The sequence below is a fragment of the Lygodium microphyllum genome, chromosome 26 (assembly GCF_053477565.2).
Source record: "Lygodium microphyllum isolate KBCC chromosome 26, Lygodium_microphyllum_v1.1.10, whole genome shotgun sequence".
In the NCBI taxonomy this organism is placed as follows: domain Eukaryota; kingdom Viridiplantae; phylum Streptophyta; class Polypodiopsida; order Schizaeales; family Lygodiaceae; genus Lygodium; species Lygodium microphyllum.
Window position 1 is genome coordinate 117,523,287 of NC_141160.1, and position 17,883 is coordinate 117,541,169.

Sequence of the window (17,883 nt, forward strand, 5' to 3'; positions counted from 1 at the left end):
AAGTGGTCTTTGTTCTTGTTGAGATCTAGCATCTTACCTAGCGTTGCCTTGTGGCATGGGATACATCTTCCCTCCTATTTTTCTTGGATAAGGGCAATCAGGAGCAATATGACCTCTCTCCGTACAATTAAAGCATTCAAAGTTAACCCATATATTTCTTGGAGGTGCTCTAAATCTAGGTTGCATTTGAGGCTGCCTTGCCTACAATAGGCTCATATCAAATTCAGATTTGCCAATTGTTCCTGTAGTTTACTAATCACATAATCATCAGCTTTCTTATGGCCTTGTTGAGTTGCATTCTCCGCTCTTTTAAATGCCCCATGAAGATTCATAGCTTGTTGTCTTGCATTTCCTACAACAATGTCAACTTGATTAGGCCATAAAAATGCGTGCACAGCAATATCTCTTGATTGATTCGACCTCAATTGTATTTTACTTTGCTTTTCTTTGGCCATTTTGATTGCATCTTTATATTTATCAGGGTCTTTGATTAGAATCTTTTCTCTAATTTTAGGTTTTAGCAATGAAACAAACTTGTCCTTTTTCAAGTACATCATGGGAGGTTGCTCCACACTCTATACAATTTCTATCTATTTTGCTTCAAATCTCGCAGCAAATTTAGACACTTTCTCATTTTCTCCCTGAAACATCCTTTCCAAAGATTTCCATAAACTCTCAGGAGTTTGCTTAGTTGCAAACCTCATAAGGAACTCATTTTTAACTTCATTCCTATTTTCCCTTGTCTCTTCATTCAATAAGTTCCACCATAATCTTGCAGAGCCTTCAAGAAACATGTTGATAATTTGAAGCTTATCTACATCAGTGTCCCTTCAAACTTGGTAGGCCATCCACTCCAATCTCTTGATAAACTGATTAGCATCCTCATTTTCAGTACCAAAGAAGGGTTCATATCCAAAAGTCGCCATGCTTGAGTTTGTGTATAGGTTGGTTTCCAAACCTTACACTTCCCAACCGATAAGATCAGCAAGAGATCTGTAGTACGAGAGATCCTTAGCAGGGACACCAATCTATGGTAGGTGAATTGGATAGTTGACCTCTAAGAACCCCCAAGAAAACACCATAGGATAAAGACCTAGGTTCTCACCTCAACAAAACACACGAGATGGCACCACTGAACACCTAATAAAAAATTCTTGATCACTTACTCCTCACTGAGAATTCAACTCAACAACTTGAGTAGTTTAAACCTTCAAGCTCAGAATTACCCTTTTTAGAGAGAATCTAATGCTGAAACAACCATGGTAGAGACTCTGACAACACGAGCTTTTAGATTCACACAACTCCTATTTTTAGGGATGGCAACCCCACACAACAAACTGCCCCATAAAGCGTGATTGCTTCAAGTAGTACAAAATTAGTTGTTGACCCTCTCTATTCTTCTTTCCTCAGAGCACACATAAATACAAACCAAATACATAGGTACTCAAAGCTTTATATGGCCAACTATCATGCCAACTCAGTTGCTATAAGCATTTCACTAGTGTGGACATTCCATTACCACATCAAAATAGATTTTACACTAATATAGAAATGGATAATCATGATGAATTTCATGAGAAACCAATTTGGTGACACTGATGCTGTTGAATTCACATGTTTCCTCATAGAGCACAGGAATTGCCTCATTGAGCATTACACAGAATAGTTCATAACTTTCTAACTAGATCTCAGATTGCCAAGATTCAAAAAGGAAAGTTGTAGATCTCTTTTCAATCTATAATTATTCAGAGCCACTTAGAGTCAAATTCCCTGATTTGCTGCCCTGGAACAGCTCTGCACAGTCTGCAATCCAAAATTCTAGCATGCTCTATACAACAAACACAACTTCTCTGTTCCAAAAGCACAATCTTGCATTGATGAAGAGTCACAGGAGCTTTGAAATTTACAAACTATGATCCATTATTTTCTTGGCTGTAAATCCTTTCAAATTCCTAGTAACTTGAGTTCGCGCATTCAACACCTGACCATAATACATATTCCCTGCTACATACCCAGTTTCAGATGTAGAGACCCTTCACTTCCATTCTTCTTTATTGATGGGAAGCTTCACTCAACGACTAACATGCATCACTCTCAATAGGATGAAGAACAACCCTCTGCTGTCTTTTACTCATATCCATACATCAAAACTGATCTGCAAACTCTCTGCCCCATGTAGTAGTAGAAGAAAACAAGACAAAAAGAAGACTCTTATTACCATCATCTGAAAACTGAGAACTCACATTAGCCCATTGACTTCAGCAGCTATGCCATCCTATTCCATAGCTTCAATAACTTTAGCTTTATGGTCTCATTCTTTTGACAATTTGTTGTTCTTCTTCTGAGCTTCAGATTTCTCCCTTCTTTAGCCTGCAAGAATCTTCTTCTCCCTCCCACCCCCCCCCCCCCCCCCCCCACACACACACACACAAACGGGCACATGCGCGTGCTCGCTCGCACACACACACACACACACACACACACACACACACACACACACACACACACACACACACACACACACACACACACACACACACACACACACACACACACACACACACACACACACACACACACACACACACACACACACACACACACACACACACACACACACACACAAATTGTCTTGTGTCAAACATGCCTGGTAGCACTTGGGATTTTCATCTATAAACCCGACTCCCGCTAAGGGTAAGTGTTAGAAAGAAAAAAAAATGATATTTGAATGTGTAACCCCACTTGACTTCACGTAGCATCATGTCTGTGATCACTCATTTTCACTCACCAACATTACCTTTAGCTAGGAGGTTGTTGGGAATAAAGGGCCACTGGGCCTGCACCCACACTAGGTGTGAATGTCCCTTTATGAGACATTGTACTATATACCTATTTGATGGAATAAGTGGTACATGTTGAAGTACCCAAAAGGAGATAACTGTGTCTCTCCCTCTCAATTTGCATCTCTATTGATACACTCTTGAGGCTCCACCATGCATTGGTCTACATCAGGTGATGGCCACTCCTACAAGGCATCCCAGATACCTCAAGGTTTGGCCATGACCTAAAACTTTGAAACCTAGGGAAGCTAACTAAGGTCCTAGCTCCTTCTAGCTGAGCAACACTAGCTCTATTTTATGTTTGTTGATTTTTGAGCCAGACAGAGTTTAAGAAAGTATTGTAGGTCTCCATCAGACTCAAGATTGATGATTGATCCACTTGTACAATGTTTGAATTGTTGTATATGAAGAACTAAGCCACAAAATTGCTACTTTGATTTAGTGGTAGCTTTTGATTAGCCCTACTTGCACATTAGGGCCAAAAACACTTCAAAAATGGCACTTGTAAGAAAGTGATTAAGTTGCTAATTAGTTGAGGTTTAGGAAGAATAAAACCTCTAAATTTGGTTGTCCAGATGTGATTAATGAGAGAATATTTGGTTCATTGAAGAGGTCGGCCATTAATTGCCCTCATCTTTTAATCCAGGTTAGGGGTCACCTTTTTGGCCGTTTATTGTCTTGGAACTCGAGAGATTTTGTATTTTCAAGATTTTCGTACGAACTTCGCATTTGTTTGCTCCCGCGTTTTCTTTCTACACACTATTCTCTTTTACCATTCCTTTTGTTGCACTTGCTTCCTATCACTGTGAGATTCTTGCTCGGTTCATTTGCTAGAATGCCTAGCAATACTACTTCAAATAACACAGGCGCAAGCACATGTAAATACAAGCTATCTATTCAGCTAGATCTGACTTACACATCTTGGAGAAGTATACATCATCGAGTATTGATAGATGAGATTGAAGCCAACAGGTTGCGAACACAAGGAATGAAGCATATAGATTTGTGGGTGGATGGAAATATTTATCCCAGGGATCCTTCTACAGGTAAACCACCTCCTTTTTTGAATGTCCATGACTATATAAGATATGTTGGAGAAGGTTACAATGGAATGCTTGGCTACTGTATGAGGTTATACTCTGCATCTTACACATATATAGCTCAAATGCACGAAATGAAAAAAGCACTAGAAACTACACAAACAAATATTTTAGAGTTGACAAGTCAGATTGATATTTTGAAAAATGTTAACAAGTCATTGCAGGATAAGCCAACACGCTTGAGAGAAACTCCAGTAGGATTTAGAGTGAGGAAGAGACCATTAAAAAATATAACCAGCTTATGTGAGAGAGCAAAGAAAAGGAGACTAAATCTTACAAAGAAATATGTCTCTAACATACTAGGCATAAATATCCGAGAGAATGAGGAAAGAATCAAACTTTTGAAGGAAACCATGAATAAGAAAGATATTTTGAGGATTCTTAAGTCACCAGAAAATGTGGATTTGAGAGGTCCAACTCTCAGAGAGTTAGTGAAGGATTTAAAAGGCACAGTGAAAGCAAATGAAATCGTAGAGACATGTGATACTGTGGGTATAAGTCGAAAAGGTTATCATGCTATCTCTGGATTATGGTTTAAAAATCTTAAACGCAATAGGGTAACTATATTTGGATTGCCCCGAGCCCTTGCAGTTTTGATTGCAAGAATTTCCATGAATCGCAAGATTCCACATGTTTTTGGAGATTACATTCACATCGAAAGGTCTATGTCCTATGAAAAACAAAAAAAAACAGGCAATTTTTGATTACAATGAGTTTAACAATATATGGGTTGATCTAAAAAAAGTGCAAATTGCAATGGTTCACATGTATAAAATCACAGTAGAAGAAAGTTATGGTGTTCTAAAGTTTGCCTTGAAGTTGGATAAAGCACAGATTCAAAAGGGACAGAAGATGGAAAGAATTAGCATTTGCCTCATGAACATGGCATTGGACCATGGCAATGGTGAGGGCCAAGCTCCATTGCATAAGATCCAATCCAAGATGGAGATTTGGTGGATTGGTGCAGCCTAGGTACCAATTGAAAATCATCAAACGTTGAAATGGTTGTTCAACCATACAGGTATTCCAAATATCATTAAGTCTCAAAGTGAAGGCGAAATGTTGGTAGTTGATGGGGTTGGTAAATTTAATGTGGAATGGCATATGAGTGCTGATTTGAAAACTATCAAATGTATGCTTGGAATATGTAATGGTGCAAATGCAAAATATCCTTGCATTTATTGCATGGAAAGTATTGGATCCAAAGATTGGAGTAGTTTGCGACCAGTAAGAAGAGCCCCAAATAGAGACTCTATAGATTTGAGTAAATTTAAAAACATAGAAGACATCTGGGATCCCATTCTTTCCATCTCTCTTAAGAATGTTCATATTTGTACTTTGCATGCAGAGATTAGAATAATCGATAAGCTTCTCAGGTTGCATCTTGACTACGCATATTCCATTAAGCCATTATCTTTATCAGATGAGTGTATTGATAAATGCGAGGCATTGCTATCGAAAATGGGATTTTATGGGGGCCAAGTTCACTTGAGAAAGGATCCAATACTTTCAGGAAAAACAAGAGATATCTTGGCCGATGTCTCTATGGGAGGCTCAAAAGCTAGACGATTCTTAGGAAACCATTCAGGAAGGCATGTGAATGCAGCTTGGGAGTGTTGGAGAGAGCTATGTGAGATCACAACAAATGTTGCAAGCACGCCGAGGCTTGCGTTTCTTAGAATGGAGGTCTCGATACACCTTGATGTTTTTCTGAAACTCCTCAGGCAACATAAGACAACATATACATATGCGGAAGAGTTCAAAAGATCAATCACAAAGCTTGTTCAGGCGGTAAAAGAGGCATGGGGAGAAAAAGATATCACTTTTTATTTGGTAAAGTAATAATTATTTAATATGGGCTTATTTTGATAGGTTTTTCAATTGGTATAAAATTAGTGTTACTTTGTATTGCAGCATATTCTTCATATTCATGGACCTTTCTTTGTGGAGGAGCATGGCCCCTTAGCAACTTATAGTAACCAAGGCATGGAAAAATCCCACTATCAAGCACACACAAGTTATTTTCGAAGCACAAGGCATGGGGGAGGAGTTACAAAAAGCAATGCTTTGGAGGAGCTATTCAACTGGTTTTTTCGATGACAACTTCAAAGAATGCAGATAAAAGACGGCAATGACACATGAGCAATCGCACTTTTATATATAAGAAAGAATATATACAAAGCTAGTTTTCCAAAACTCTCACATTCTCTTCCTCCTCAGGAATCTTTCCTCTATAACGTAGAAATTTTTTTCTCTTGTAGCCAGCTATAGATTTTACATAAGTTCGGTTTGCAGCTAAGGCATAGGATGAAAACGCCAAAAAGTATCCTGCTCTAGAAGCAGAGTAACCTGGATCGTAGCCAAAAATCCTAATTGCTGCAGTCTTTTCCAAAAACATTACTTTGTGGGCATTATATTGTAATCTTGAGAAACCTAGAAGCCTTGTAAGAGCTTTAATACAAAGTATGGGCCATGCTGCATCCTCTGAGAAACTACTATGAAGTACAAAAAAGGAATTAGGGTCAATCCTAGCCAAGTAGTGGCCGAGTGCAATGTCTTTGAATGTGTTACTAGTAGCTCTCGATCCTTTGCCACACCCCAAGAAGTTATATGTATCAGCAATCTCCAACTGCAAATAAAACCCATACTGAATGAGCATGAAATGTAAACCTACCAATGTGTAAAAGCAAATTCAAAATTATCTTACCACTTGATTTTCATCGTACTCCAATTTAAATGGATTCCATAAATTAATTGATGATGCTGTCTCATTGGTGTTAGTCAATTCTTTAACATATTCAGACTCCTCTCTTCCAAAATTGGAAATCCCAAGTTCGCTTTGAATGCGATCGAAGTCCTCATCAGTAATACTCAACTCTTTCTCAGCTTCTTTGGCCTTTTCAAAACAAAGAGAGAGGGCCTCACCAGCATTAATAAACTTATCGTCTAGAGTTTCTTTATCAAGTTTGAGAATTTCTTTCTTTGATTCATTTTCTGTGTCAATTATCCCATTTGCAGCATCAGAAGCCTCTGCAATAATTGCTAGACAATAATCTTCCCTGAGATTAAAAAGTTTTTGAATATCTGATAGTAAAATGTACTCCTTGTCCTTGAAAGGTATAGATGGTAGAGAAGGAACAATATGGTGAGAACTCTCATCAGGTTGAGGGTTTGTATCTCCTTGGCTCTCCTCAATGATAGTCTCAGCTTTGAAGTGAGCAACATCCAAATTCTCAGTAATAGAAGCCTCAAAATCTGCATCTACAACCTCCTCTGTTTCCTTTTCATCTACCAGATCATCTAACATGCAAAAGCTGGCAGACTTTGCTCCTTCCAACTGTTGCTCCTCAGCTTTCACAGGGTATTTGACAAGGGTGAAAACAATAAAAGCAGCAGATTTTCTCATCATCTTGCAGTTTTTGGAATGAGTGGAGCAAAATATGTCTCTTGAATAAAACCTCTCCAGAGAGTGGGCACCACACTTTTTAGTAAATACTGACTTTTCATTTCCTGTTGACCCAATGGGAACATGGACATACTCAATTGTGCCAACTTCAACAGAAGGACCTGCAAGATTTACAAACTCCAAAAAGTCCTCCAAAATATATTTTTCACAAGATTTCAGAACTTTGTCAAGGTCCCAATCAGGATTAAAGACATTTTTCACAACTCCATAGAATGAGAGATCCATTCCATTCTGAAGGATAAAATCAAGTAGCCTCTCTGATGGAGTGATATCAGTGAGCTCTGATACTCCTTGACCTCTCACTACCGACTTTCGCTTCCCTGGAGATGTAGTTGGCATTCTCACAGTGGTGGCAGAGGATGGAGAAGAAAAAGAATGCACAGGCTCATCACATGTTGATGCCCTTGAGCCTTTTGAAAGCCTTCTTCTTTTACCAGTTCCTAGAGAAACCTTGGATCCTAGGAATTCTACGGGTTCAGACATGTTTATAGCTTCTGCCGATACGGCGCGATAAGAGAGAAATGATTCAGACGGATGTGCCCCCTCGCGCTGTATCGGTGATTCCAGCAAGAAGCGAAAGAGCCACAACGGTGGTCACACGAGCTTGGGCACTATGAGCTTGGGAGGAAAGCTGAAAGAAGACTCTGCAAAACCTCCAAAACGACACGAAGAGACGAAAGCAAAGAAGGCAAATAGTCGCTCTCGCGCCATATTAGGATAAGAGACAAAGGTCCCGAAAAAATCGAAAAAAGCCGTACGGATTAGGGACACACCCTTATGTAGGCATGGAATTATGCCACCTGGCACTATCCGTTGGTCTTCGACACGTGGCAGTAGCCGTTGGCCAACACGTGGCTAATAACCATGTGGCAAACACGTGGACTGGTCGTTAGTTGACATGTAGCATACGGACGATATGTGCAGACACGTGGCACAATCAGCGTTGCCGACACGTGTCATGATTCACGTGGGTATATAAGGGGTTATTTTTCCTACGTGTACACTTTTCATTTCTCGAGCTCTCCCGCCTTGCTTGCCGATATGGTGCGATACAAGTCTTGCGTCTTCTCCGTTTCTACTCTCTCGCGTTGTACCGGTGGTCCTTTTGCTGAGTCCTTTGCTTCGCTGGTCAAAACGAGGTGTGCCGATACGGAGCGAGTACGATCGTTTGAGGCTTTCGTAACCTCCCCCTCGCGTCATATCGGCCTTGTGTCATTGACAATACGGAGCGAGGGCGTCTCTACGCTGTCTTCGTTTCCTGCATATCGTGCCGTATCAACATTGTCGTCTCCAATACGGAGTGAGGGAGTGGTTCCTCCGTCTACGCAATCCTCCTATCGCGCCATTTCGGCATCTCTCCTCTTGTAATCTCCAATACAGAGCGAGGGCGGTGTTCCATTCTCATCGTTTTGTTCATATCGCGCCGTATCGGAATTGCTCATTTCGTCCCTTTTCGTGCCAATTAGCCTGTTGGGTTTGCAGATTTTTGCTATTTCAGTTATTGTCCTTCTGGTTGTTGTATTTGCTTTTCTGGATAGCAAGGACAAAGCAAACTGCAAGAAGAGTGTATCTGGATGGGAAGGACAGTGGAGGTAGAAGAAAGTTACAATTTGATGAATCTGAGGAGGAGCCCTCTTCCAAGTTTCCTGAAGCTGGGCCATCATAGGCCCCAGAGCATTTTACCACAGAAATCCCCCCTACACCAAGTGTTGGCCTAATATCTTCCATGGAGTTAAAGAATTTGAGTGCAGTGAATGTTTCTTCTCTTGAAGTTGAGGAAGCAAAGGGTGAGGCTTGCCCTGTGAAAGATTCATCCCCTACAATTGCACATGAGCCTACATCTGCTGAAGCCACTGAACCTCCCAAGCCACAAAAGAGAAAGAGGAAGTCCAGGTTCTTCTATATGCAGAGATGTTTCAGTGAGATCAGGAAAGCCCAGAGAGCTACACAGCATGTCATTCCAAAGGCTGCTTTTATAAGGGTCGTTAAAGAGATCTCTGATAGATTGTCTCAAGTGGCAACTGTCTCTGGTCTAAATAAGAAGTGGCAACTCTCAGCCATTCTTGCCCTGCAAGAGGCTGCAGAAGATTTTGTTATTGATTTCATGAACGATGCTTACATTGCTGCCGCCCATGCTCATAGAATCACCCTTATGAATAAAGATTTCAGTATCATCAGCAGAGTCAGGTATAGGTTTGACAAAGTGCTGAGGCCCTTGCCTTCCAACGATCAAAAAGCCCTTGAAATCCTTAACATTCCCCCAAAATTGTCCAGGAAAGAGAAAAAGCTAAAGGTTGAGGATGTTACTCACCTTTACTCTACAAGGGGTGCCACCCAGCAGGAGTCTTTCTTGAGTGAAAAAAATCAGGAGGTGTTTGAAACTGAAGACGATGTTTACAAGAGGAAAGCCGCATCACTTGCTCCCGTCAACAGCGAGAGGATGGGCAAAGTGTATGGGTAGATTCTTGTGAATGTTTCTGCGGAACCTGAGGAGGAATATCTTAGTATATCTCCCGAGGACAAGCCCATGTTGGAAAAAAGGGATGTCCAACTATCTCACTCCGTTGTTTTTTGTTGCATAAGGTAAGGCTTATATTTTTTGTTTTTTTTGCATAAGTTAAGTCTTATAGGTTCAAGTATATTTTGGATGAAATTTGTATTGAATAGCTTTTGCTATTGACTGCAGGGCATTGGTCTCCTCTCTCACTCTTGATATCTGAAGAACCATATATATTGTTGATCCACTTCTCTCTGTGGAACTATTTGCAAAATCTGGTTCTAATATTTCACCATTTTTTCGTAGCTTCGATAGTGTGACAAATTACCACATCTTTTTCCCTTATGTAGAAAGGTATTTTTCTTTTCATGTAGAGGAAAATTTATATTCATTTTCTTTTACCCTTCTACTCACCTCTTTTATGAATTTGCAGAGGGCATTGGAGTCTCATCTACATTAATTGTCTTTCAAGAGAAATTATCTTTATGAATTCTCTCAGCGGTGTTCATGGTCAAGCACGAATGTATGTTGAAAGAAAATTAATTACTTTGATTTTATTTATAAAAAATATTTTGAACTTACAAAGCTTCCTTTTGCAGTGCTGGTAGACTCGTTTCTACATTTTTGGATACAACATATGAGGATCTTGCTGATCCTCAAAGGCCTTATACTTTTCTTCTACAAGAAGTTCCATTGCAAAGCGATGCGCATTCTTGTGGATGGAGAGTTATCTCAAACATTTGCAGAACAGTGGATTCAAAGTTGTTACAAATAGAAGGAGTGAATGTAAGTTAATTTCATTTGATGTTTGTGTAACCCTTATCATGATTTCTTTTCACTAACTTATAACATTTATTCTTACAATGTAGAGACTATCCTGATTCATATGTTTGGTGGATAAGGGAGAGATGCATTGAGCTGATTCTAGACAAGGCAATCACACCATTTGATCCTGACTCCTCTCTTCCTCCCAAAACTTCAATGGCCAAGGGCACAAGCAATGGAAAGGGCAGGGGAAAGGGTAAGGACAATGGCAATGGTAAAGGCAAGGGCAAGGGCAAAGGCAATGGGACCACTATTGCAGAGTCTAAGAAAAAAGGAATGTCAATGCTCTCTCCTTTGAAATTTGATCCATCCCCTCTTAAGCCCCAAGAAAAGAGATTACCTATAAAGGTGAAATTTTTTCAACAATCAAAGAAAGGCCCTGTGAGAAAAAATATCTTTGAAGAAATCGATAAAGAATCAAAATAGCAAACATAAGCATACACGAGCCTTATTATTTTGGCTTTGTACATTTATATGAAATTTTTGTACCTCATTGTGTAATGAAAATTTTCACTTATAAATCGAATGTAATGTACATTTTATTTATATACGTTCGAAAGGCAACTTGCTTCATGATAGCTTATGAGTTCCCATTAAAAAATATCTTAAGGACAGTCTATTAAGATAAATTCCTGCAAAGTTTTCATTCTCAAGGCTCAAATCTCACAATTGTGGGAGACAAACAACTCGTACAAGAGAAAGAGCGCTCGGCTCTTTTACCAATTGTTACACCATTCACTTTGAACTTATATCTAGGGGATGTATTGTCTAGCAATTCCAAGGTATCCCTCACATCTTTCAGACTCCAATTGGAAGTAACATTCACCTTCTTTACTTCTTCATGCGGCAAAACGTGCACCACAAGTTTATATGGTGTGTAATCTGTATCGGAATCCAAGGGAACCCAAATACCCAATCTTAGTTTGTATCTCCTGTAATCAAAGCCCAAAGCAAGAGTTTGGCGAGGAATACTGTAAGCCAAAGCCAAGGATTGAGGGCATGCACTGCACCTCAAGATATCACCCTTATGGTCGCACTCTCTAGATTTCCAATGTGTCCCTATAGTGTTGTCCAAATCCTCTTCTGGAAAGTTTCTACTTAGCCAAGATATCTTCGTTCTTTGTAAATTTGTTGTTTTGAAGCAAGCCACGAAGATATGGAGGGGTACAAACCATGATAAACGTATTCTTCTTGAGATCATTCCAGCTGCCATGGACTTTTTAATATCCTGAGATATTTTGAATTTGAAACTCTGCACCGTTACCTTGTCAGGAATCTCCCAGTTTAGAGATGAAAGACTTGGCAATGGCAAATCTTCGATATTCCCATACTTATCTGCTTTAGAGGGAACTACATACTGTGCATAATATATAAAAAACCTTGCATTCACTAAAAAAAGACACAGTTTGATCGGCATAAATAATGTCTGCCAATACCTTATGAATGGCATGGAAAGTCCCACTTAGGCTTTCCACAGGTTGCCATTCAATACTTGTTGACGGAAATATATCTACAATGACGAACCGTTTATTAGAACTTGCATAAATGGAAAAGAATTATATACGTTATTCAACTTATAACTTACAATGTGTTTGTTGGGGAACACGTTCGTTTGGAGGCAAGTGCATATCCTTGGCCATGTAAACATATTGCACCTTCACAAACCAGCCTTCAGGCATAATTTTGAAGGCAATGATATGCCCCTTCCAGTGATGTTTTATATCATCTCGTTTTCTTCTTTTCACCTTATGAGAGCCCTTGCAAGATGGCAGCATGGTAACCCAATCGTTTACAGCAAAGGTTTTGGGCTCAAAATTTCCATCTACTCCCTGGCTATAGACTATGCAAGAGTGTATTAAACGAGAAGGGTCCCTGAAGGAAGCCATGAAAAGAATGAAAGCGCAGAGAAAGAAGCTCAAAGAGGGGTGAATGAAATAAAAAGTAGCGCCAAGAACCCAAATGAGTATGTATTGGGCGCCAAAAATAATATTGTAAGATCTCCCGACTTTCAAAAAACTCATTATTAATTTCATCACATCTCTGTCACGTATTTTGTTAGATTTGTAAGTAAATAACGTCTTTGGGACTCCAAAACATGTCACTTTAGGGGTTTTGGCTAAAAAAGAAGAGAGAATCACGAAATGGACTCCACTATCTCTAAAAAAGAGGAGACAAGAATACCATATTCTTGCACACGTGGCGAACTCTCTTTGTCCTTTCCTTAATCTCGTGATTAACAAAAGTGCATTTTTTGAAGCGTTTTTGGCCCTAATGACCTTCCTGTCGAGGTTCCTTAGAAGGGGGATGTGTCATCACTGCAAAAAACAAGGGGGACTATTGGCAGCCCTGTCTGACAAATCTTGCTAGATCAAAGGGATGGGACATGCTGCAATTACTAATTAACTACAAATGCATTTGTGAAGAGCATCATGATCATCTTCAAAAACCCAACACCAAACCCCATTTGTTGTAACACCACTATGATGAAATCCTAGCCTATCATGTAAAAGGAATTTTCAAAATCCATGTTAATGAGTACGAAATCAATGATGTATTTAGACCAATGGATGCATACTTTCATTCTCATAAATTATGGTTTAGATGATTGTATATCTATTAACATTCACAATTCATGATGGTAGACAATATATTATAGGTTTTACAATAGATTAGCACACTAGATACTGCATTACTCTCAATTGGCTTAGATTGTTAATGGGACTCCACGAATGATTTAGGGCATCATTTCTTACATTTAAAAACATTGTATATCTATTAACATTCACAATTCATGAAGGTAGACAATATATCATAGGCTTTGCAATAGATTAGCACACTAAATACTATTATGCACTCAATTGTCTTATATTGTTGATGGGACTCCACAAATGATTTAGGGCATCATTTCTTACATTTAAAAACATTGTTTCATTTGTAATTATGTTTTGATGGTCACACACACATGCATGCAACAAGTAGACATTAATTACAAAGAAAGGGATTAGATAATATCTAAAATGGGGGAAATATAGTGATAGTAGAGTATGTATTCTTTAAAGGCTTTGAAAAGTGAAAGAATGCATGTATACTATATTTTTTAAATTGCTTGCTGGATATCGATATTCTAATCAAAATCTTGAATTTTTTTCATACCTTGAAAATGGCCTAAAATACTACATTTGCATTAGAAAATTGTGATATTATTGGGGTCATGTGTATTGATTGTAGAAAGTGTAAACTTACTAGCCCCTTTACCTTAGATGGGAAGAAGAGATCCCTTGACCTTGTGCCATGCGGCTAAATGATGTTCCGATCCCATTGACCTTGCGTTATGAAATTGAATATTGTTTTGATCCCATTGAACTTGTGTCATGAAAATGAACATTGTTCCAATCCCATTGACCTTATGGCATGCAACTAAACATTGTTCCAGTCCCATCGATTAGAGTTTTACCAATAGCAATAATGTTAGTAGATGTCCAAGGCACCCTGCTAATAAGTGGTAGTGCTTTATACCCTCTATTTCCAATAGATGATCGAATGCATATTGAGTGTTTCATTTAGATTCAAAAGGGATAATCTTCTTTTAGATAATAGTCCTCTTATTAGATCAAAATCGAGGGTAGATTGTAAGACCTACATAAAAGTGCTATTTTCACCACTTACCACCTCCATACCAAGGTAGACCAACATGATGTTGCCACAATCCCTAGTCCCTTCCCTACCCCTTACCTGGATACCATCTTGGATGAAGTAGATGACCACGAGATGTACACCTTTCCCAACGGTTTTAGCAGATGCAATCAAGTGTGCCTTACTCCAAAAGACCAAGATAAAATAACTTTCATTACTACATAGGGAGTATATGTTTGTACAGTAATGTGGTTCAGTCTCAATAATGCTTTGATCTCATTTTAGAGAGATATATAGGAGATTTTTGGGCCTTACCTCATTAATTTTGTGAGTATATTTTTGAATGAATTTAGTATCTTTGGAAAGTCCATGCTTCACCTATTGCACCTCTAGCTTTTCCTCATAAGATGCCAGGAGGTAAGTTTAAGTTTAAATCCACTTCAATGTGTATTTGCTATTCAAGGTGGTATTTTACTAGGCCACATCATTTCACAAAATGACATTGTTGTCAATCCCACCAAGGTGGGAGCAATGATGAGAGCTATAATATTGGATTCACCATCCATGTTACTCTAATTTTTAGGCCAAATCCGGTGGCATGGCTACCACCTGCAAGCTTTGGCACACTTGGTTATTTCCCTCAAAAAATTGGCACATGTGGCCAAATCTTCTTACCAATGGAATGACGAAGCCAACTTGGCATTTTGACACCTTCAACTATTACTCTCTAAATCTCCCATTATGATCCTACCAGATTGGGTGAATACTTTTCATGTATTTGTAGATGCATTTGATCTTGCTATTGGAAGTGTGCTAATGACTAGTTCAGATTAGTGTTCTATGCTAGTAGATTAAACAAAAGAGAGTTCTTGGCATGATCTACTCCATTCTAGAATTATTTTCTTGGACATTCCTTTGTTTTTCATGTAGATCGTTTAGTGCTGCTACATGGTCAAGTAGCAAAATGTCACTAGGTGGCTTGCCCAATGGATTCTCATGCTACATGAATTTGATTACACAATCAATCATCATCCTAGAACCCAACATGTCATTGTAGATTTCCTATTGTGCCTTGATTTTGGAGATCCATTAACTAGTGTGGAAGATGACTTCCCAGATGTTGAACTATTTGCTACAAAATGAATGCACTAGACTCGGAAGCCACTAAACCCTCTGCAATTGTTGTATGAAGAAATGGTTACTTCCTTGTAAATTAGTGTACCTCCACCCCATATCTAGAAGGACCAATGGAAATGACTAGCTCTTTGAACCAACATTTTGAAATTGTCATGGAATAGCTGTACTATCGCACTCTCTCTGAAGTGTTGCAAAGAGTGGTCCTCCCTATATCTTGGAGGAAGCCCATCAAGGAATTATAGGCGATCACTTTGCCACTGAATTTGCAACTTGTTGAATCTAGCAAGCTAGTTTGTGGTGGTTGACCATGCAGGGTGATGTCTACAAGTGGGTCTAGCATTGTGATTCTTGCCAATGGCTGGGCGTGCTTGGAGCAAGAGACCACTTTCCACTCTGGTCAATCCTACCTTTGGAACCTTTCCAGAAGTGAGGACTAAACTTCATTAGCCCCATCTCTCTAGCTATGGCATACACAAAAAATAAATATGTCATGATGGCAATAGATTATTGCACCAAATGGGTAGAAGCATGTGCCCTACAAGACAATAGTACTAAGTTACTTGGCCAAATGTTTATTTAAGGATATCTTAACTAGATATGGCACTTCAATTGAATTGGTCAATGATGGAGGTGCACATTTTGTAAACAAAGTCATCAAGGAGCACTAAAAAAGTATTGTCTAAGATTTTAACCAAGTTGGTAGATTAAAATAGAAAAGATTGGGATACTAAGCTTCCTATAGCACTATGGGCTTTTCAGACTTCCTTCAAAGTCACACTTGCATGACTCCATACAAACTAGCATTTGGCTTGGAAGCCATGACCCCCTGGAATTTGTAGTCTTGAGTTTTCGAATCATTGTGAAAGATTGGCTCATTCTATAGGAATCATTTCCATTCCAAATGGAATCCATTGCCCAACTAGAAGAAGATTGGATTTACAAAACTTATATTCTATTCGAGGTCCAAGCCTAGAAAAAGCACCAAATCGCAACCACCTATCCAAGAAACAACTATTCTAGAAGGGCTAACTCATCCTAGTCTTTAAGACCTGGATGAGGAAACTTCATGGCAAGCTCAAGGTCTCGTAGAGTGGTCCTTTTTGGGTTTTTTCATAATTCTAGCACTAATTCATTCAATCTGATACATTTACATGGCAAGCAAGTGTTGAAGCCTATCAATGGATTCCAACTCCATCAGTATCATATTAAAGGCTTCGAGTGCCCATTCCCTCTCAAACTAGATTCCCTTCCTTCCCTTTTGCCATTAGATTCTAGCATTCCTTTCCCATTGGTTGCTCATCTCCACATTGAATAGCTCTCAAAAGTCCCCCCCTTTGTTGGTGTGGCACTCATTTATAAAAACCACTCATTAGCTCATGCAATTGAGGTGCCTTGGTATCTCGAAAGACCCATTCTAATTATGTTTAGTCATGGTATGTTTTGCAAACATGGTGCACATGCATTGGCCACTATTTATTTGCATTAATCAAACCCTCCCTTAAGAAATAATCTATTTCTCGATACCCCTATTGTTCACACAACACTTGTGCATATCTCTCCCTTGCCTCTTCACACTTTCTCTATCTCTAGCCATCCTTTCCTCTCCTTGCCATGGAATCCTTCTAGCTCATCACCGAGGAGGTTATACCCATCAACTCTATGACCCTCAGAGATGCTCAAGCATTCTACCCCTGTCCACCTTGATGCACAATACATCTTGGAGTAGCTAATATTTGGCTCGACTGTCTAGATCTAAGGCAACACATACAAGCTCTCCACAAAGAGAGTATAGAGGCTTCTCTGCTTGTCACTTGTGGAAAATAGGACCCACCATCCCTCCCCACCACCACATGGAAGCAATCTTTGGCATCATCAACAAGAAGCATTGATTGACTAACCTGATTGATGACTATAAGACCAAGCTCAACACCCTCAAATTCTTGCTTAAGGTCCTTTACCTAAAGACCAAGGTGTTCAACATCTCCAAAAAGGTAGTGGTCCTTTTCTTCTCTCTTCTTGATACTCCTATTGCTTGGGTGGTGCATAGATCGGATGCCGTATGCACGCGTAGTGAGCGTTAGAAGGTCCCCGAGAACAAAATAACTCTACTTTTTACACAAAAACCAATGAAGAAAGCTTGCATGACATGAACAAGAGACTAATTGGGTGCAATCTCCCCCCATGCCTTGTGTGAGTGCTCCACAAAGCATGTATTTTATATATTATTCATCTCCAAGCTCAAATAATAGCCAAATTTACAAAATAGCATGCTTTAGCTTTTGAGTTTGCTTTTGTGCCAATAAAGAATTAAAGCTAATGGGCGCCCAAGACGTCAGGCGGTACCCAAATACAATGTCCAATACAAGTATTTAAATCGTACGCCCA